General features: G+C 42.8%; 1 protein-coding gene across 1 annotated transcript in view; it reads right to left on the bottom strand.

Annotated features, from left to right (window-relative positions):
- Window positions 1-13273, bottom strand: part of PLS3 (plastin 3) — a 91417-nt gene extending 78144 nt beyond the window's left edge. Inside the window, exon 1 of the mRNA XM_030305704.2 lies at window positions 13171-13273. The gene's annotated coding sequence lies outside the window, so the exon portion shown is untranslated. The remainder of the gene's footprint in view (window positions 1-13170) is intronic.
- Window positions 13274-18133: the final 4860 nt, after the last annotated feature.

Below are 18133 nucleotides of genomic sequence, written 5' to 3'. Positions count from 1 at the left end.
GTATACTCAATAAAACTGCTTCAAAAAGTATATATATATATATATGTGTGTGTGTGTGTGTGTGTGTGTGTGTGTGTGTATATATATATATATAGGGGCACCTAGGGGCACCTGGATGGCTCAGTCGGTTAAGCATCCGACTTTGGCTCAGGTCACGATCTCACAGTTTGTGAGTTCGAGCCCCGCATCGGGCTCTGTGCTGACAGCTTAGAGCCTGGAGCCTGCTTCAAATTCTAGGTCTCCCTCTCTCTCTGCTCCTCTCCCGCTCATGCTCTCTGTCTCAAAAATAAATAAAAACATTTAATAAAAAAGTGTGTGTGTATATATATATATATATATATATATATATATATCTCCCAATTTCCTTTGTTTCTAAAATTAATCAGTTATCACAATGCAGGTGCCATCCATAACATTCACTCCTGACCATTTGTTTAAAACAACTGAAAGAGAAAGAAAACCAAGGAACCCATTTGCTTAGTCTTCTTATAGATTCACATCATTATGTAGTTTATTAAGTGTGCTTCATAAGTTACTAATTTGCTGATTAGGTTTCCATAATTTTATCGTTATCAGCAAAGGCCACTCATAGCCGTTTATTTTTTTCACTCTTTCAAATGTATATATGGAGACCTGCCTTGTACCAGGTACGGTGAAAGAACCAGGAGAATGGGGCTTGCCCCTCGGGGTTTCTTTTCCTTTCTCCCTAGAAGTACGGTTCTTTTCATGGTGCGTCCACAGTACAGAGAGCATCCGATGCTCTCCCACCAAAATGAAACAACGATGAGACTTCGAATCCTGGCTTCTCCTGCTCAATTTAAAGCCTGTGGCAATCAAGAAGTTTAAGGCAGGAAATGAAGGAGTAGTTACCTGCTACCTTCCTGGAGTCAGAGAAGACTGACCAGAACGCTATACCCCAGAAAGTATGAGAACTGCACGTATGAATAATGGCTTATCGATGTTTCTTAGGGCTTCTGCACACATGGCTGTTTCCACAGCTGCAGGACCATCTACTGCAGAACTACATGCACACATCTACAATTTAGCGAAGCTGGAAAGAATTTTATTTTTGCAAAAACGAAATGGGGTGTGGCTCATTTTCTTGCCAAAGGGCTATTTTATTCCAAGACACTGCTGTCTGCTGACCTTCATTTATAGGCTGAGCAATGTTCTATTTAAGTCAAATTAACTCATAGTGGGCACTTTTTTTAGGATGCAGTAATTATTGCAAAGAAATAACAATGTTTAAATTTGATTTGTTCTTAGTTTAGATTTGATTACATTGGGTTATAAACGAATGTCTTTGTTCACACAAGGTTTAAATTTAGGAATATTTTACGTTGAGAGTAAGGGCCATATTTAAGTTCATTTTCCCCTTTTTTTTAATGTTTATTTATTTATTTTGAGGCAGAGCGAGTGCGAGGGAGGGGCAGGGATAGAGGGGGAGAGAGGGAATCCCAAGCAGGCTCCGACGGTCAGCGCAGAGCCAGCCGCGGGGCTCGATGCCGCGAACGGTGAGATCCTGACCTGAGCCGAAACTGAGAGTCGGACACTCCACTGACTGAGCCACCCCAGTGCCCCCATTTTCTACATGTCAGAATATTTTTAGGCTTCATGAAATGCAGTATTTTGTGTTTTTCTCGTCTACTAGACTGCAGGTGTATCTTATCCACCTCGGTGGCCGTGGCACCTAACAGTCTTCATTAAACATTTTAGTTGAATGATGAAACCACCCCACAGACTAATTGAGGAATTGTCTGTGTCCCCTTTTCTTTTCTAAAGATTATTTATCTGAGAGACAGAGAGAGCGAGTGGGGGAGGGGCAGAAAGAGAGAGAGAGAGAGAGAGAGAGAGAGAGAGAGATGCAGGGCTCCAGCCCATGAACTATGAGATCACGACCTGAACCAAGAGTCAGATGCTTAACCAACTGAGCCACCCAGGCGCCCCATCCTTCCCTTCCTCTTAACACAAATCTCTGGTTAGGGAAGTTTCCCATCTTTGGCTTGCACCTCTAAATATACTCTAGTTTGCTTTTTTTTTTTTTTTTTTGTCAGCGGGCCAACAAATCCCGGAACACTTTGATTCAGGGTCAGACACCCAACGTATGGGTCAGCTTATATTTTTAAACATGTAAACCTGTCAATATTACTTTTTGCTTATCTACAGTCATGACCATTTGGCTGTACTTGTTTTTTAATTATCCTAAGACGAAATAACACACTTTTCGTTCTACGTAGCCACTTGTAAAAATGATTCAACTGTAGCTTTAAACCGGAGACCCACAAACTGCTCAAAATATTTGTTGAATGTGTCAGTGTCCTTCATCATTTCCTGGTTTTTGCTTTTGAAAACTTCCATTACAGGAAATAACGGGCATCATAAATCTAAGATTAATACCTTTTGGATTCAACCATTTCTAAAGGCCACACGTCTGTCGTCTTGGAAAGAAGTTGATTTCGTTTATAACCCTCTGCCTTCCCCAGCACTTGAATTTTTTTACTAGTTTATTTTCTCTTTTCTCGTATTTTTACCAAGGTAAACTTTTTAACATTCGTGTGTCTATTTATCCTACGGTAGTAACACTGAAGATTTTGAAGCTTTTTTTCCCCTCTTCCCCCGGTCAAGCATCAACATTACCTATTATTACCTTTTCTCCTGATCTAATTATATTTGTTAGTAGTAATAAGTTCATAATGGTCTCTCTAATGTATGAATAGAGTCATGTTTCCAATGGTCCTTTGAGGGCAAACTCTTTAAACCGCTGGATGGCATAACTTCACAAAAGGATACACTAAATGGTAAACAGTTTTCCTAGCTTAAGTCAAGAAGCTTCTTCAACCTACATCATTGTTAAAAATCTTCCCTATGTACAATAAAAAGCAATGGAAAGCAATATTTTCACAATGCCATTAAGTAAAGCAGAAAAAATTAACTCCCTGATTTACCCTGAATGGTGATACGTAAGGAAAAACAGTTTGAATTTGGGGAAAATGACCAGGTAGATATATAGACACCTGACAAGATCATCTAAGGCAACATTCATTGACCTGTAAAAGGGAAATATTTATGGAGCACCTACTATCCGCTAGTTTCTTTATAAATGTGCTCATTCGATTTTATGGACAACACTGAAAACAAGTCGTATCAGCCCCATTTTGTAAATGGTGAAACTAGAACTTCCCCAGTGTCACAGAGATATAAATTAGCAGAGCCCTCGGAACTCACATTTCAAGCTAAAACACATCCTGACTATAAAACACAGTTGGAGATGATCCCTCTGGAAAGAAAACACAAGGAGGTGGTAGGACTGAGCTGTCAGGTCAGACCCATCTTCCACGTTACTTCTGGGTCATCGTGCTATGTCCAGACCGGCATGGCACTTAGTGAGACTGCGGAACTGGGAGACGGAGAGAAACATCAGGGGAGAGTCTGTGTAACAGCACGGGATACATTTAGAGAGGGACATGCAGTGCATGTACTATGAGCCATTCAAATATACAAAATATTTGGGTGTTTTCCCATTTTTTAATGTTTATTTATTTTTGAGAGAAAGAGAACACGTGGGGTAGGGGCAGAGAGAGAAACAGAGGATCCCAAGCACAGAGAGCCCAATGCGGGGCTCAAACTCAGGAGCCATGAGATCGTGACCTGAGCTGAAGTCAGATACTTAACCGACTGAGCCACCCAGGCTCCCCCCACTCCACCGCCTTCAAAACTTTTTTTTAGTATTTATTTATTTTTTAATTTTATTTTACTTACAAAAATTTTTTTTTTCAACGTTTATTTATTTTTGGGACAGAGAGAGACAGAGCATGAACGGGGGAGGGGCAGAGAGAGAGGGAGACACAGAATCGGAAACAGGCTCCAGGCTCTGAGCCATCAGCCCAGAGCCCGACGCGGGGCTCGAACTCACGGACCGCGAGATCGTGACCTGGCTGAAGTCGGACGCTTAACCGACTGCGCCACCCAGGCGCCCCAAGAATTTTTTAATGTTTTATTTCTTTTTGAGAGAGAGACAGAGAGAGACAAACAGTGAGCGGGGGAGAGGCAGAGAGAGAGGGAGACACAGAATCCGAAGCAGGCTCCAGGCTCTGAGCTGTCAGCACAGGGCTGGACGCGGGGCTCAAACTCACGAACTGTGAGATCATGACCTGAGCTGAAGTCGGACGCTTAACCAACTGAGCCACCCAGGCGCCCCAATGTTTGTTTGTTTTTGAGAGAGCAAATATACAAAATATTTGTTAAATCTAGTGTTTGTAATTTGGGGAGTCACCGCACACTGAAACTAGGCACAAATCAAGTGGCAGCATCAGAATTCCTACCACGGTTGGAGCTCTGCTTATGAATGAAATATAAAACTTTGAATTTGTTGAGTGACATCATGGTAATTTAAGGGACCAACAGCCTGAGACCAAAAAAAAAAAAAAAAAAAAAAAAAAAAAGCCTATCGACAAACACAGTCATGTTACCAACTCCAAGATTAAAAGTTCCTTTAGGATATGGAAGGTACATGGTCACAAATAAGCTCTGTATACTTGAACTGAGTTTTAGAACAACCTGAAATCTAAAGGCAACTTAAAAATAAACCTGTCTCCCCTCCCCCATTAACAGTTCCGTTTTAAAAAATAGAACTTCCTATGATTGTATATACCCCACATGATTCTCCTTCATCCTGCTTCGCACCTGTGAAGTAGATCAGAGGAAACCAAAATATTTCCGAGACATATACTTTACCTAAACTAGCTTCAGTTTAGAGTCAAATACCATATACTATATAAAGAACAGCCTTTTTTGTTTTTGGAATACACTGTTTGCAATCAAAGCTCTTTTTTGCTTAAGCCAATGTTTAAATTTCAGAGATTGTCAAAGGACTTCATCTTTAAAAACAAAAATCTTTGCCATTTCTCTTCTAAACATTTATCTCAAAGAAACAATCTGAGTTGCAAAAATGGTTTTGGCCCAAGGATGTTCACTGAAGCACTATCTATAAGAAATGGAAGCAACATAAACTTGCAGCAACCTGGAATTAGTGAAAAGAAATGATGAGATGCTCATTATGTGGAAGATCACAGTGATTTAAAAATTTTTCAAAAATATTTGATTACGTGAAAACATGTTCATAACGTAGTGAGTGGAAAGAATGGAATACAAACTGTAAACACAGTATCATCCCAATTTTTAAAATATCTAACTTTCTCGGTGAGGGATGGGCTAGCTGGGTGATGGGTACTGAGGGCACTTGTGATGAGCACCGGGTGTTGCATGTATGTGATGAATCACCAAATCCTACTCCTGAAACCAACGTTGCACTGTATGTTAACTAACTAGAATTTAAATAAAAAAATTAAAAAGAAAAAAAGTACCTAACTTTCTTTCTACACTGGAAAAAGATAAAAAATATGAACAGGTGGTTCGATTATGAGTAATTTTCATTTTCTTTTTTATAAATCCTTTTATAGTTTCTTCTAACATTTTTACAGTGACTTTGTATTTTTTAACCCAAAGTGATTAAAAAAATTTTAAGTATGCACTACTTAAGATACTTTTTCAGTAAGTTAAATCATACATGTGGATTATTATAGCATTTCCCATCATTCGCAGTTCTAGAAAACACTTTGCAGTCTATAATAGTAATTCTCTCTCACCTGAAATACAAGCCCCAAAATGCCAAAAAGAATAAAAAGAAATGACAAAAATGGGAATACACAAGCTAGTTATGAAATACAGAAAAAAAATGCTGAAAAATTACACTAGTCTGTGAAAGATAGTGTCAATTACAGATTCAGTGTCAATTACAGAATGTTAATCTGCATGCAATACTATGTAATCAGCATATAATGAAGAATGCAATAATAAATATTCAAAGCTATTACACTGACTTTACAAATTTATTTCATAGAAGATAAAAACTTTATATATGCTATATGTAAATTATATCTATAATGTATATATAATGTATATATATAATGTGTGTGTGTATATATATATACACATATATATATATACACATATATACACAGCTTAAAAGAATCAGAGTTGGATTTTCAATAAATGGGTTACAACATTACAAAAAATAATTTGCTATTGAATCTTAAAAAAACTTTTTAATGTTTATTTATTTTTGAGAGAGAGACAGAGTGTGAGCAGGGGAGGGGTACATAGAGAGGGAGACACAGAATCCGAAACAGGTTCCAGGCTCTGAGCTGTCAGCACAGAGGCCCCCGAGGGGCTCGAACCCACAAACAATGAGATCACGACCTGAGCTGAAGTCCGACGCTTAACCGACTGAGCCACCCAGGCACCCCACTATTCAGTCTTTTAAAGCAGAGATAGTAGAAATAAGAGATGAGATTTTATAAAAGACATTGACTTCTATTACCAAAAAGAGCCCACTCTTCAGAAGTAGTCACATGGTACCAGGTTATTTCAAAAGTCCTTTAACTCCTGGCTTTTTGCTTATTTCATTTTAATTAAGTACTATCACTTTACAACTGCTTATTTCATTTTAATTAAGTACTATCACTTTACAAATGATATTTTGACAAATGCTATCGAATACCGTATGATTCCACTCGTGTGCAATGTAAGAAACAAAACAAATGAACAAAGAAAAAAAAAGAAAAAAGTCTCTTAAATGTAGAGACTGGTGGTTGCTAGAGGGGTGGTAGATGGGGGATGGGTGAAATAGGCAAAAGGGATTAAGAGTTCATTTCTGGTGCTGAGCGCTGAGAAATGTACAGAACTGTTGAATCACTATTATCGTACAGCCGAAACTAATATAAACACTGTATTTTGCTTATACTGGCATTTAAATTTTTTTTTCAACGTTTATTTATTTTTTTTGAGACAGAGAGAGACAGAGCATGAACGGGGGAGGGGCAGAGAGAGAGGGTATACTGGCATTTAATAGATAAAAACATAATTTTAACCAACCAAATAAAAATGCATGATAATGCAAGGAATGACAATGGTTAATGCACCAGCATATAATTGGCAAGGTGGCAATAAACACTGAAAATTAATTCCGTGTTAACCCTTTTAAGGGTGGGAGGTAAAAAGGACCTCAGAAGCCAGCTATCCAACTTGCTTTTCAAACACAGATCTACCTAACTTCTCATCTTTTCAGTGTTAATGATGGCATTCCACTTAAATATACAGATTATCTCCTCCATTAGGAGCTTTTCCAAACCTGCACTCCTTTAAAGGGTACTTGCTTAGGGAGAAGCACTTGGCTTTCTCTGTGGGCAGTTTTACACAAGACCTCCCATTGTGGGCAGTCACAAAACTAAGAATGAAGTAGGATAAGCCAAAGGATTCTGTAATGATTACCAACAAACACTAAAATACTGCTCAGTAGTTACTTGAGGAGGAGGGGAAAAAAACCCCATCACATTAATGGCTTTACCAGGCTGCCTGGCATAATATTTGAGAGGAAAAAAAAAACACAGAAGAAAGTATTACATATAGGTTTTTATTCTCTTGTCATTAACCATTTCTCTTATTTTTCATTTTATTAGGTCTGCCTTTATTTCTCCTTTGCTTGTAAAACTGGAGGGCTGGAGAATATTTACAGACAAGTTAAAATGGGGCGAGACCTCAGTGATGAGATTTCTACCATTTCCGTAAAACTTTGTTGACGTTTTAGCGTTTCAGTGATATACTGTTCCAGTACTTTGATTTTATATAGCACCTGTCTGCTGAAGAACCAAGGCTCACTTATCCATATCTCACTTATCCTTTCAGCATGCCTGGGAAATACATAGATTGGAAACAGATGGCTTAATAAAGATCCAAACATGAACACCGAGAACTTGTGTGATTTACCTACACTGGCCTGTGTGTCCCAACCGTAGAGAGCGAAAAGCCGCTGCCTTCCATGCTCAGTGCCTTTTCCAATAAACGACACTACCTCCTTACCATCAAACACATTTCCAGACCTTTAAGAAAAACGAAGCTTTCCTGAAGCTACCGGTCTGCCAACAAGGTATTTAGCTTGGTTCCATACAGGTGCATTAAAAATTTTTAAATCAACTAATGTAACTGAAATAAGCCAGACTATAACTATCTGAAAAAAAAAAAAAAATCCAAGCAAAACAAAAACCTGGAGTCATGCTCTCAGCCGTATAAATGAGAAAATGCAAAATGTATTCAATGTTAGTTAGCAACATAAGCTTAAGTGACTTTCTCAAGGTCAAAGTAGGAGTCAATAGCAGAGCCATGTCTAGAATCGAGTTCTTCTGAAGCTAAGTCCAACATACTTTTCCTCTAGTATTTTAATTTTCACTTAAAGGCATTGTTTTTTCCTCCCTAAAACATTTCATACTGACAGTTGCCTTTTGAGTGCTAAGATGAAGGTAAATTACATATTATTAAGCATATTGAATTTTTATGACCTTCTAAGACTGACATTTCAGGATTAGACAGTTTATATTTTTAAGCCATAACTATAACCAAAGCTGTATCATAACTAAAAACAGCTAGGGCTGACCACTCGTATCTAAAATAGCTTCCAACAGTGTAATGTATCCGAAAAGCTTTTGAAACCTCCAACACAGTGAAGGTACATTATAAGGTATATCATTCTCTAGGATAATCACACAGACTCAAAACATGATCTGGCTGTTTTCTTCTAAACTGTGTTTTATTAGTTTCACAGATCAAATTTTTCCCACTCTGGATTACTCTTAACCAAAAGAAAACTTATTATATGAGCAAACATGAAATGATTCTAAAACCAGATACCCAAGTTGTCATGTACTGAAAGATGCTCATTTTCAATTTTATACCAGCATCTTTTGGAATCTGTCCTAAACAGCAAAAAAGAGTTTAGCAGTCATGTTTCACCTAGATTGGGCTACATGAAATACAGTAAGAAATTCATGACTTTATCATATGTGGTAAGAATATCATGTCAGTAAATTTCTTGGAAAGGCAAGTGGAAGTAATGCCTAAAACAGAATATGGAATCATGGAAAGTGGTCTTTCTTCCTATTTCCCGATCAGTTTCACCAAAAAGAAATCACTTTCGTTCTCCAGCACCATGGCCAAGCTACCCCTTCTTTTCAGTAACACTCATGTGGTTTGCCAAGGAGCAAAATTTCATTTGGTTCAGACAGTGCTCTGGATACTGACGTTCTGCCAGTGTAAACAGTTGGGTCTAATGTGCATGTAACCATTTGTGGAAGAGATGTAATCTCAACCAAAATATTACTTACCAATTATAATTAATCCTTCCACCCAAAATGCCGTAAGCCAAGACATTTTCAGCAATGGTATCTAAATGATGGTATCAGACTAGAGACCCTGGACTTCAGTGTGGAGCGTCTGTACTAAGTCAAGGCAGAGCATAATTTGGCTCTCTACCCCAAATAAAGAAAGAGATTGATAGATCTAACAGAGATTCAGAATTAGACTCACAACCCCCTGATGGTAAAACCTGAGTTCACTAAACGATACCCACCAAATGAAGTCAGTAACAAAGTCAGTGGTTTTAAATGAGTGCACGTCTGAAGACAAATGACATGCTGGGTAGGCTGAGAGCCTAGAGATGATCCCATTTTGACATGAGTTAATAATATTTTTTATGAGTTTTTTTACGTTCATTTATTTATTTTGAGAGACTGTGTGCGCACCGCCCCTAACCCAGCTGTCAGCAGGTGGATCCCACCGGAGATCATGACCCATGATCAAGGGTCGAACACTTAACTGACTGAGCCCCCCAGGAGCCTTGGGTTTAATAATATTTTGAAAAGGGCTCGTCTCCCTTCCACTTCAACCTCATTGGATAGTTGTACTCTCTTTTTGAGGTTAAATATTTATTAGGAGTTCAATCTAAAATGTTATTATCACCTCACCTCCACTAGGGGGTTCTATCAACCAGCATAGTTAACTCCAATAACCCAGGTGTAGCTTAAATCCACTTTGAGCTAATCTGTGCCACAAGGCTAGCCTTGGGGTCAGAACTACATGCTTTAGAGGAGTTCTTGTTTTTAGGCTCAGGAACCCAAGCACAGCACAAAAAAAAAAAAAAAAAAAAGAGTGCTCAAGTCGCTCCGAGGTTGCTGCAGTGGACGAAGGGTTATTTTGGCTAATGCATACAAAGCCAAAATGTCTTAACTGTTCCCAGTTTCATTTATAGCTGCCCTAGTTTCAAGGCTGAATATGTATCAACTGGATCCATTTTTGTAAATAAGGAAAGCTTTTAAACTCCTGACCTCAGAGATTCCTCTGCCCACTGCCCACTTTTATTTTTTTTTTCCTCTGCCCATTTCAGTACTCTGGGGTATATTCTCTATCAGCCCTGCCACGTTTTTCCAACAGCAACCTTAACTTGGGCCACCTGGGCAGGTAATGGTCATTATAGGAGTCGTTTCAGGGTCCTCTCATTACTGCATCAAGAATCTGACGGCTAAGATACCGAGTGGCTCAGTTGGTTGAGCCTCCCACTCTTTTTTTTTTTTTTTTAATTTTTTTTTCAACGTTTATTTATTTTTGGGACAGAGAGAGACAGAGCATGAACGGGGGAGGGGCAGAGAGAGAGGGAGACACAGAATGGGAAACAGGCTCCAGGCTCTGAGCCATCAGCCCAGAGCCCGACGCGGGGCTCGAACTCACGGACCGCGAGATCGTGACCTGGCTGAAGTCGGACGCTTAACCGACTGCGCCACCCAGGCGCCCCTCTTTTTTTTTTTTTTTAAATGTTTTATTTTTGAGAGAGCACAAGCGGGGGAGGGGCAGAAAAAGGGGGACAGAGGATCCGAAGCGGGCTCTTGGCTGACAGCAGCGATCTGACGAGGAGGTCCCTCCCACTCACGAACCCGGAGATCATGACCTGAGCCAAAGCCTGAAGCTCAACCAACTGAGCCACCCGGGCGCCCCAAGCCTCCCACTCTTGATTTTGGCTCAGGTCATGATCTGGTGGTGACATTGAGCCTCAGCCTTGGGCTCTGGTCTGACCGTGCAGAGCCTGCTTGGGATTTTCTCCCTCTCTCTCTGCCCCTCCCTGCTTGTAGGAGCCTGCTCCCTGTCTCTCAGAATAAATAAATAATCATTTAAAAAAAGAGACACTTTTTTAAAAAACAGATTCTGACAGGCAAAGTCGCAACCAGCTCAACTTATCAAATTTAGAATCCACGGTTTTTGTGCCTGATTTCTGATCCAATTAATTCCAAACCACAAATAACTGGTGGTTAATTTTAGTCAAGAAATGATCCATCACCTTCAAGTAGATGCCTAATAAAGAGAACAGTTCAATCAGAATATAGGCCAGAACCAGGAATATGGGTAAATCCTAATTTTTTTTAACACCATCTTACAGAATACAGCTTCCAAAGTATCATTTAGGCATGAGGTGGGTGTAAATTAGAAGGACGATTTTCCTAGAAAATAATCAGTAAGATATGCTTTGAATTCAGGAAAGCCTTAAGTAGATTGAAAGGCCCCTGGGGAGGTATACGTCCCAGCACAAACACAGTTCAAGCCCTTATTTCAAAAACAGCTCCTGTCTTTATTTTGGGTAAAATCTGAGCACCAAATTCCCTTTCTGTTCCCCTCATCCAAATCCAAGCAGAATTCCCTGGAGTACGGGCTAGCTCACACTCCCCCTCTGCTTTTTTGTCGCGGTTGTTTTTGGAAAATGGGCTTCAGCCATTACATTCCAGTTTTAAAGGCAAAAGAAGTCATGTGACCATTACCCTAGGGGCATCAGAGATTTGCGGCACGTGATGCCAATCAGCAAGTGTGGGACATCGGTCGCTTCGGTGGAATTCACTGTAAATTGCATCTCCGGGATCACGCTGAGGCTCCCAAACACAGCGTGACATCGGTAAAGTCGAGTTTAAGTGCTTACCTCTCAGGAGTCTGTCATTTCGCTTTACGTTTTCTACCTACAGTGCGGCCGGCCAGGCTCTGTGCCCCCACTCCACCCCCTCCCTCGAAACAGGCCAGGCACCCCCAGCATCCCGTCGGGGTGACCCTATACGGTGAGGCTCTCCAACGCAGTTAGTTCTAAGCCCAACCGGCACCACTAGGGATGGTGTGCAGAACTGGTGAGGAGCAAGAGGCAGCGCGTCGGGCAAGTGTCAGAAAGCATTAACCTCATTCCACCTCCCAGCCTGGGATCGTCTCCGGTGCTGGAGCCGGGCCGTCGGAGCCGCCAGCACGCTAGAGCGGTAGCAGCGGCGGCGGCAACTTTGGGACTGGCAAGAAGCCAGGGAGGGGGTGGTCAGCGTCCCCCGGCCTCTTATTAGAGCGCTTAAGTACCGCGGGTGGAAAAAAGTAAACAGCGGCAAGTGCAGCTTGGGGGGGGGGGGGGAGGCGGGGAGGGCACATCACCCCCTCCCACTGCCCCCGCCGCTCAGCCTCTCAGGGAGCCCCGGGAGGTCCCGGGCTGCCGCTGCCCCGACCGCGCGCTCGGGGCTACAGAGCCCGAGGGCGCGGAGTCGGGGGAGACGAGAGCCGAAAGGTTCTGCCCTACTGGCCCGGAGATGTTGTGCTACTGAAAGGAAAAAAGTGCTTACTCATAGGGAGATGCGGCGCGATCGCGGCGCTCTCGCGAATGGCCAGGGAAAAGAGCGGGAGGCCGGCAGTCGGAGCCCCGCTAATTTCCCTGGGCCAAGGCAGCCGCTCAGCGCCCCGGAACTGGCGTGAGCCCGCGAGGTCAGCCGAGGCGGGCGAGCCGGGGCTGGAGGCGTCGCAGGCGGCCGGCTCCGGGATTTCCTGAGTCCGGGGCGGGAGGGGGCGGGGGGCGGGGGATGGCAGTAGCCGGGGAAGGACGACGGAGGGAAGTTAGGCGCTCGGTTTCCACTTCGGGGCGGCCGCCACGGAAGGGGAGAAGGGCAAGGGTTGGCGTCCAGGACTGCAGCCGCAGGTAGGCAACAAGTTAAGAGCAACTAGCGAGAAAGCACCATCCCTGCGGTTAAGAGCAGAAAACTGTTTGCGGCGGGTGGTCGTGGGGCCCGCTGTCACTCCCACCCATCGCGGTTGCCAACGATCGCTTTGGCGCCCGAGGGCTGGGACTGGAATTTTTGCAGCCCCCTCTCCGCCCCGCGTCCCCGCGCGCGGGGCACGTTCCGGCAGAGGTGCCCGGAGATGCTCTCCCCGGGACCCACGCCTGCCCACGCCCCGGGTACTCGCTCCCGTCGTGCCCTCCCGTGCCCACAAAGCACTTACATAAAGTCGCAGAGTCCCGGATCTGGCCCGACAGCCTCCGACCGACGCGCCCGGACAACTTCTGCCTCTCGGAATCTTTGCGGCAGTGGTTCTAAAGCCAGCGCTCCCTCCGCCCCTCGGCCGCCGCCATTGGCTCGGGTGGTGCTAGCCCTCGGCCTGGGAACCTGGAAGGGGATTGGGCCACGAGCCTGTCACATCAACTGGGTGGGGAACTGGGAGAAGAGTCGCCTGGGTGGACACCCCGGTGGGATGGGGACTCTAACTCTGCGGCGGGGAGCGGAGACCGGTCCCTCGCGCCGGCTTCTCCCCCTCCCCGGCTAAAAAGAGATTAGAAGGCCACAGTGCCTGACTCGGCGTAATGTGCAAAAAGGAAAAAAAAAAAAAAGTGGAAACAGTGTAAAGATGTGAATGTTGGGAATGGGAGTTTGAAAGTCACTAAGCCCCTATTTAAGTCTGAGGGTACAGTTTTTCCCCCTGAATGGTGAAGAGAGCCTGGGCGCGGAAAGGGACATTTCTAGTAGTTTCGACTGTTCGGATCAGCCCAGGTGCGAAACAACGCAGAGGGGAAACCTCAGCAATCTTCCCTTTAACCTTCCGAGGTCCAAGGGGCAGAATACGGACGGGACCGGCTCTCGGGTCTTTGGTTTCGTGCCAAGTACATCGTTGACCCCAGTCACCTTGTGTGGCCGCTTTGTCCAAGCGGCAAGGGGTGAGAAGTCGAGGTGGGAAGGCATGGTGCAAGTAACCTCGTTCCGCTCGGTTGGCTGGAAATGGATGTCAACTCTCATCCGTCTCTTTCCACCAGAGAAAACTTGGGAGACGCGCTTCCCGGAATACCTTCTCTGTTACCCAGAGTACCCTTTCTTCTTCTTTGCCCAGCAGATTGCCTCCAGGTTACCACAGCTGGCTTCTTGCAAGAACAGACGCGGAGGTTTCCCCTCCGGATCTGCATTCCAATCCTTTGGCTCGCTGCAGGTCCAAAATCAGCTCCGAGGGCCAGAGTTGGAGGGATTCTCCAGGGTCAGGTCAAGGGATTGGCTTGTGGGACAGCTGCGGAGGAGAAAGTCTAAGCCCTTTCCCGTTCCAGTCGTAACCATTTTGTTCCGGAAATGTGTGCTTGGAATTTTTTTTTTTTTTTTGCGAATTTAAAATGGGTTCAATTGCATCCCATTTTACACGCATTTTAGGAAAAATGCTAAATTAAGAGTGGCCTCAAAAATTGAATGCTCCTGTAAAGAAGCCCCCGCTTGATCTGCTGTTATGAATTTGCTTAGAGAAATTAACCCGTAGTGAGTGCCCGGACTTCTTAAATGGGAAGAGGTACGGGGGTCCATAGACTGCCTAAAAGCTACATAACCAGAGAAGGACTTGACACAGAGAGGCGGGAGGAGGGAACCTGGAAGGGGATTAATGATTAACCAACTAGAAGGACTTATGAAAGGCACGGGAAGGTGAAAAAGAAACGAGAGGGCAATCGTGCCTTCAGAAACATTGAGCTTCTGTTATGAGAGATTTCTTACTGGGTCAGGTTTGGGTCAGCACGAAAATACTGGTTTCGGCATGTTGCTGTTACATTGACCATGCCACACACATTTACAACAGGCTCCAGAACGAGAATCTTGGCTTCCAATAATTGGCCCAAGGTTTGGTATGGTTTCTATAATTCTTTGCACAAAATCTCTAGACACACTGAATATGGTACTTCAGTTGTCCACCTTGCGTCAGTCACCACGGAAAAGCTTCCACCTGCTTTTATTTATTTATTTTTAATGTTTATTTATTTTCGAGAGAGACAGAGAGAGAGGACAGAGTGTGAGTGGGGGAGGGGCAGAGAGAGAGGGAGACACAGAATCCGAAGCAGGCTCCAGGCTCTGAGCTTGTCAGCACAGAGCCCGTCTCGGGGCTTGAACTCACGAACTGTGAGATCATGACCTGAGCCGAAGTTGGCCGCTTAACCGACTGAGCCACCCAGGTATCCCCCCCCCCCCACGTGCTTTTAGACTTAAACGTACAGACTTAGCCATAGCTTGAGGGGACTCTGCAAGCTAAGTTTTCTAGTATGGATATATTTGTCTCAATTACTTCACTTAATTTTCTACTTCCGTTTACTTCTCAAGTTTTAGAATTTGGAGTAAGGGAAAATATTAAGAACCCTATGCATGTGCTATTTTTGCTTTCCTGTTTCTTAATCAGAAAAGCTTACATCGGAAACTTTAATAAAGGTCTTTGTTCACCACTAATTAACAATGAGGTTGTCAGAATTCAGCAAGAGTTTGTTGCCAAGAAATGTCACTTTATTTTTAAATTTTTTTAATGTTTATTTATTTTTGAGAGAGAGAGAGAGAGCAATCAGGGGAGGGGCAGAGAGACAGGGAACCTGCTGAAGCAGGCTAGGCTCCAGGCTCTAAGCTGTCAGCACAGAGCCCCCCCCTCCCCGCCTGGGGCTTGAACCAAACTATGGTGAGATCATGACCTGAGTGGAGGAAGTCGGAAGCCCAACCGACTGAGCCACCCAGGCACCCCTGAGAAATGTCACTTTAATAGAAGTGTAGTGGTCTACAGTTTCAAAGCCTCAAGGTTGCCCACGCAGTGGCACTAGTCAGGGTCTCAGAAGTCTCCCCCAGAAAAAAGATGCCTTAAACACGGAAGCACCTATTTGGATGCTAATTAAGATCCCTTACTCAATAGTATAATCCGAGTAGAAGTGCATTTTAATCAATATTATTAAAATAGGCATTTCGATGTAACTAAGCTACCTTTGTGTTGCCCCAAATTTAAAAGTCTCTTCAAAGCCAAGCGTTTTCCCTAAGAAAGGAGCTTCAGATTCAAAGCTTTACTCAAACTGCACTTCGTTTTGATTGAACTCTGATGGGATCATTCACAAACTAACCCCAAATCGGTCATTTTCCTATCTATGTAGAAAAGGCTTGCACAGGAGGCCTCCAGTGTGCCTCGTAGATGCTTATAGTCAAGATAGAGGCAATAATTCATCTTTTTAAAAATGTCTATTTTGAGAGGGAGAAAGAGAGAGAGAGCAGGAGGCAGGGAGTGGCAGAGAGAGTGAGAGACAGACTCCTAGCTGTCAGCACAGAGCCAGCTGCACCGGCTGATCTCACAAACCGTTAGATCGTGACCTGAGCCTAAATCAAAGTCAGACACTTAACTGACTGGAGACTCTAATTCAGCCTACAGCACCTTGCATGTTGCAGTTCAGTAAATGATTGTTGAACTAATGGTTATTTTATCGTTCTATTCTTGTAAAAATGAAAACAAAACAAAAAGTCTATTACGTATATAGATTTCTCACAGACCCTGTGAATCAACAGCCTGAAAGTTTTCACTCTTTTCCTTCCATCTCCAATTTTCAATCCCACGGACCTTTGTAATAAACAGCTTAAAATCAGTATCACACAATTTTGAAAACCACTTCTTCTTTCTGTGTTTGTTTGATGTCATAGAAGGCTTGGGTCTCGCCCTTAGGTTTTCCCTCTGTCCAACATACCTTTCTTTCTTCCTCTCTATAAGCGTATCCTCCTTTTCTTTGCTGTGTTTTCTACAGAGCTCTCCCCAGTCCAGTGCACAATTTATTATGTGCACATATTCTGACTTTTTTCCTGAAAATTTCTTAGGGTAAGTTATGTTTCCCATTTACCCATTTTTTTAAAACCTCTTTTCTATAGTCTGTTAAAAGGTGATTTTGCAGGGCACCTGGATGGCTCAGTCGGTTAATCGTCTGACTCTTGATTTCGGCTCAGGTAATGATCTTGTGAGGTTGAGCCCCAAGTCAGGCTCTGGGCTGACTGAGCAGAGCCTGCTTGGGATTCTCTCTCTCCCTCTCTCTCTGTCCCTCCCCCACTTGCACTCAAGCTCTCTCAAAATAAGTAAATAAATTTTAGGGGCACCTGGGTGGCTCAGTCGGTTAAGCATCTGAATTCAGCTCAGGTCATGATCTCTCAGTGAGTTTGAGCCCCGTGTCAGGCTCTGTCTGTCCCTCTTGTGCTCATGCTCTGTCTCTCAAAAATGAATAAATGTTAAAAAAATTTTTTTAAATAAATAAAATTGTTTAAAAATGTGATTTTGCTACACAACCATTATATAATAGAAGAAATAAACAATCCTGATCAGTTCAATGCAAATAATTTCTTCTAATTCACCTAATTGTTTTCTTACTGTCTAAATGTGTAACTGTGTACCAATCTAATTTAAAATTTTTAAATGTTTATTTATTTTTGAAAAAGAGAGAGAGACAGAGCACTAGCGGGGGAGGGACACAGAGAGAGGGAGACACAGAATCTGAAGCAGGCTCCAGGCTCCCAGCTGTGAGCACAGAGCCAGACGTGGGGCTTGAACTCATGAGCACGGAGATCATGACCTGAGCCAAAGTTGGACGCTTAACCGACTGAGCCACCCAGGTGCCCCTGTACCAATCTGTTCTAATTAATTGCTTCTCAATTTATCAGTTCATTTCCAGGAACTAATATATTTTGCTTTCATCTTATGTTTTAATATGATAATTCTATTCCATATCATGATATGTTAGGTTCTTGGATTGATTCTTGATTCTACTTTTTATTCACCGTGTTATTTCTGGTTACAAATACAGCCTCTATGATAATATCCATAGCAAGTACTGACATGAAAAATTTTAAATTAAGTTTGATTTTAAAGATTTCTCTTATCCTCAAAATATTAGACATGGAGGTGATCTTAGTAGACCTGGAAATTTCTTAAAAATTTTTGACCCACAATATAATAATTGCAAGTTATTTCCATTGTTTACTGAGTGAAGGTTGTTTTCATGTTTCCAACTCAAAATGTATGCGTGTATAACACATGAATGTTAATTCCATGTATAAACACTTTTGAATATTTTTCAAGTCTCAGTGATTACTATCAACCTGAATGTCTGATAAAAACCTGCCAATTTTAAGCACATTCTCATAAAGAAATTATTATGACGTGT

This window comes from Lynx canadensis, chromosome X, assembly GCF_007474595.2.
Source record: "Lynx canadensis isolate LIC74 chromosome X, mLynCan4.pri.v2, whole genome shotgun sequence".
Lineage (NCBI taxonomy): Eukaryota > Metazoa > Chordata > Mammalia > Carnivora > Felidae > Lynx > Lynx canadensis.
The sequence above is the reverse complement of the archived record's forward strand: the minus strand, read 5'-3'. Positions and strand labels throughout refer to the sequence as shown.